Here is a 4,216-nt window from a genome sequence, read left to right on the forward strand (position 1 = left end):
GACCAAACTGCAAATCTATTTTTGGTTTTCCTTTTGTAGGATAAACCTGTGGACTCTTAAGTGTTTTAGATTTATACTCTTTTCCTTTTAATTTCAAAAAGTTTTCGAGATAAACACACTTTTGAGTTTTTGTAATTTTTCTACTTTCCCTTTTTGCCCTTTCCATAGAAAAGTATTGAAAGCTCTGTTGGAAGGTTTTTTTTTTAAAGAAAGAATGTTCAATCCGAAATCATTTTCAGCAATGTTTTGAGAGATTTGGACATTTTTGCACTTGCTTATGCCAAATTCCACATTACTCATGATCTGGATATTTTGACTGCTGATTTTCTTAATGTATTCTTAACACAGTTGATTTTTGGTCCTTTTAGAGGATTTTCAACATGTTTTTCAATACATAAGATCTAAATAGCTAAAGTTTTAATTTCCCTCTTTTTATGCAAACAAAAACACTAATGTTATCATCCGAACATAGATTTTCGTTGACATGAGGTAAACACCTTAGCAGCAGTCATGATAAAATCATCACAAATTCCATAACAACAGTTGAAATCGATTTTGAATGAAGATAGTCATACATAGTTGCCAAACATGTTGTCAGATCTGAGAACTATGAGTGATTTGAGCATGACATCACTTGTTATTTGAAATTTGTGAATCTTATGACATCTTGGTTGTTTTACAGAGTATCTGGTTCATCATTTTGAACATGATTTCTCATTGCTCTGTTTTTCAACTAAATACAATCAACCTTAGTATCAATGAATTTTGAGCTGAAGTGTTATGTCAAATTGACTGTTTGATCGAATTTGACTGTCCAAGCTCTGATACCAATTGTTAGGATCCGAGGCTGTCATGATTGTGCTTGTTTGTAAGAATTTGACAAATCAATGAATATAAAATAAGATAAAGTGCAGCGGAAATGAAAACAAACTTTGTAAACATAATCAAAAGAGAAAATAGTTTGGTAAACAAATGCTTCTCATTAAGTTGAATGATTTAATTACAAAGCAAATGATTACAAGCATGCTTACAGAACTAAGCTCCCCCTCAGCCGGATACTCCAAGGTTGGTTGCACAAGATGAAAGGATTAGACTGGAGGAGAAGAAACCACTCAGTCAATCAAATGTAACAGTACAAGATACTGGTCCATTTATAGGCAAGCCAAACCACTGAGGCATCTCTGCTGACATCACCATGATAGTGACATCTAACAACCTAACAACCTATAAACACTGTTCTATACAAACAACTGATGTTTAACAACTGATTATAAGTACAATACAAAACAAGAGATAACAACTGCTTCAGCGTTCCGCTGTTGTAGCCTGAGCACTGATGTTGAGCATCAGTGCTTTCTCCAAAGGTGATCAGTCCTTGAATGGGCAGTGCTTGTGTCTTCAACAGTACTTAGGAAACAACAGTAGATAGAGCAACAGTGTTTGTCTTCAGCAGTCTTTAGAGTTTCATCAGTGTTTGGTTCATCAGTTGTTATAGTGAGCAGTACTTAAGATCTTTCAGCTGTTAGATTACCACTGTCAAGGGGAAAGTTTAGTGCAAACCGCTGCTTATGATGAATCCACAGTTCTGAACCAGTTTTGGCTTTACATCATCTGTTCCTCTGTAGGGTTCAATCCCAACGGTTTAAAAACGCGTCTACATGGTAAATGAAGAGGTTTAGTTGTAATTGTGATAATCTGCTTTTGTTCTTTGAACTTAGAAATTTTATCCCTTGGGTTTCTTGGTATTTAATTTTACAGTTTTCCCATAAAAGTTGGTGTTTGAAAAGGTTTTTGCATTAAAAGACTACTGTTTTGAAATATACATTAACTAGGTTAATGCCCGCGCGATGCGCGGCTTCATCCAAAACCATATTATTTACTTTGAAATATAATATTTTGTACAAACGCATACATTGGAAGAAAAAAAAACAAAAAACTATTCAAATGCCGGAAAAAACTTCCTTGTAGACTACATTTGTTGTTTTACTCGTTACATTCCCATCTTTGTCTAGTCTAATATCCCGCGAATTTATATTATCATTGGCATGATAAAACCAAAAAAAAATGTTTACTTTTGCATCACTTATCAAACGTATGCATATTTAGATTAATCATTTAAATTAAATCCAACTAAAATGATACACATATAAGAATAGAAAATAGGAGTTTGTACACGTAAATGTATATCATAAAAATAAATCAAGTAAATCATAAGAAAAATAGTTCACTTGTAAGCCATAATTTCTTTTGGACTATAAGCACAACATCATCTCCACCTGATTCTGATGTTGAATCTGTCATCGCTACAGTTTCCAAAGTGTATCACAGCTATGTATTTCTTCACGAAGTTTATAACAGGCTTGTTGTCCCGAACAACTAGGAAGCTCGTGGGCTTAGGAATACAATCAATCTAGATCAACAAATCTTCACCACTGCAACCTTTCCTTTCAATTATGTATGAGAACACGTTGCTAGCATGGAGAAGATCGTATGTACGCGGGTAGGTTGAGTATGCTTCACACCTAACAAGTCGAAGCAAGTTCAAGTTGAAATGGGCCGTTTTTAGTGTGGGTCCAAGTTGATGTGCACGAATTATAAAATATAAAGAAAATACATACCAGTTATGAATTGAATCGATGGCCTCTATCGTAAATAAGCTTCAATGTGTTAGATCCATCTTCAGGGACAACATTCATCACCCAAAGAAATGAACCCAAATTTTCCTTCATGTCCATCACAGATTTTAATTAGCACAATACCAATTTAACCCTAAGATAACAACGGAATTAGGGAACTTGCAACATTTAACAATTGGGGGTCAAGTTAGAAAAAAATGTACCTTCAAGTCTTCAATAATCAACAGGTTGTATGCAAGCCAAACTTCATTATAGTTGAGGCTTTAGTTGACCCATAATCAAATTTTAACCCATGTACCAAATATGTCCATGTGCTGAGAATTAACTACGACACCTGATATTATACCTAAATTACATCCAGATTACAGTTGATCACGAATTTAATAGACTAATCTATGTTGTCAAAAGCATCATAAGTGCAATTTACCCAAATCTAGTTTGCAACTGAGTATTTATATTTCTGCAATTTACCCAATTATAAACTTTTACCTAAAAATGAACTACACTGCAATTTTTTCAAGATAAAAACTATTGAGATCATAGTAATGGATATAGAGATTAACCAAAGGGTATACAACAACCTTACGTTCTATTGAAAAGTATTACAATTTCTTAAAGTATGCTTACTCTCAGATCTGACAGTGGTGATCACCTCAAGCGTCATGTTTCCCAAAACAAATCAAAATGAAATAACCTACAAAACAAATAATGCCCAAAATGAAACAACCTGAAAAAAATAAAAGCCCCAAAATAAAGGGATGCAATAATAGGAAGAAAACCGTCATCGTCTAATGCTTCGACTGAGCCATCACCAAACACACATCGTCGCTATACTTGCCATATCTTGCTCTATTGGGTAATGTAAGGCACGCGCCAAGATGGTTGGCAGAACCTCGTAGGAGTATGCCTTTCTCGCCGACTCACTCTCTATCTCTCACCGGTTGAACTCCTCGGTCGGAACCCTGGATGACTGATCCGACATCGCCTTATAATAGCCATGGTAAGTTCTTTTTAAATTAGGTAATCACGGGTACATATATAAGTTTTTTAAGTTAGATATAAACGTGAAGTACATTTAGTCTGTACTTAGCACTACCATCACCACCAGCCGAATCTAGTTAGAACCCCAAACACACTTTATAGTAATGGGTCGAGTGTATTTTTGTCATAAATACCAACTTAAAGTGTGTTCAGGTTCCTCTGCCCATTTCAAGTGTGTTTTCGGTTATCATTTTATCACCAACCCTGGTCTACTATCATGGTAAAATTATTGTTAATTAGTTAGGCTTTTACTACTTTCAAAAGAGGGCATAATGGCCAGATTTTTATGTTGTTTTTGCTGCATTTTTATTGCTGTCAAAAAATGTAGTTTTGTGGTGATTTTCGCTGTAAAAAAATGCAGTTTTACTGCATTTTATAGCTGCCAAAAGTGTAGTTTTTTCTACATATTATTGCTGTTAAAATAACTCTTTTTGCTGCATGTTTCTGTAAAAAGTGTAGTTTTTGATGCATTATTTTTGCTGTCAAAATACAGTTTTGTGGTATGTTGTTAAATAGTTCATTTTATTTTGTAATGTACC

The 4,216-nt window shown here is 34.3% G+C and overlaps 1 long non-coding RNA gene across 1 annotated transcript; it reads right to left on the reverse strand.

The window, feature by feature from the left end:
- Positions 1–2,316: 2,316 nt before the first annotated feature.
- Positions 2,317–3,021, reverse strand: LOC110863766. The gene is made up of 3 exons (XR_002549348.2): positions 2,840–3,021; positions 2,619–2,723; positions 2,317–2,522 (listed from the first exon to the last, which is right to left on the reverse strand). It is a non-coding gene; the product is annotated as an uncharacterized LOC110863766 (long non-coding RNA).
- Between the last annotated feature and the right edge of the window lie 1,195 nt (positions 3,022–4,216).

The sequence above is a fragment of the Helianthus annuus genome, chromosome 1 (assembly GCF_002127325.2).
Source record: "Helianthus annuus cultivar XRQ/B chromosome 1, HanXRQr2.0-SUNRISE, whole genome shotgun sequence".
In the NCBI taxonomy this organism is placed as follows: Eukaryota; Viridiplantae; Streptophyta; class Magnoliopsida; order Asterales; family Asteraceae; genus Helianthus; species Helianthus annuus.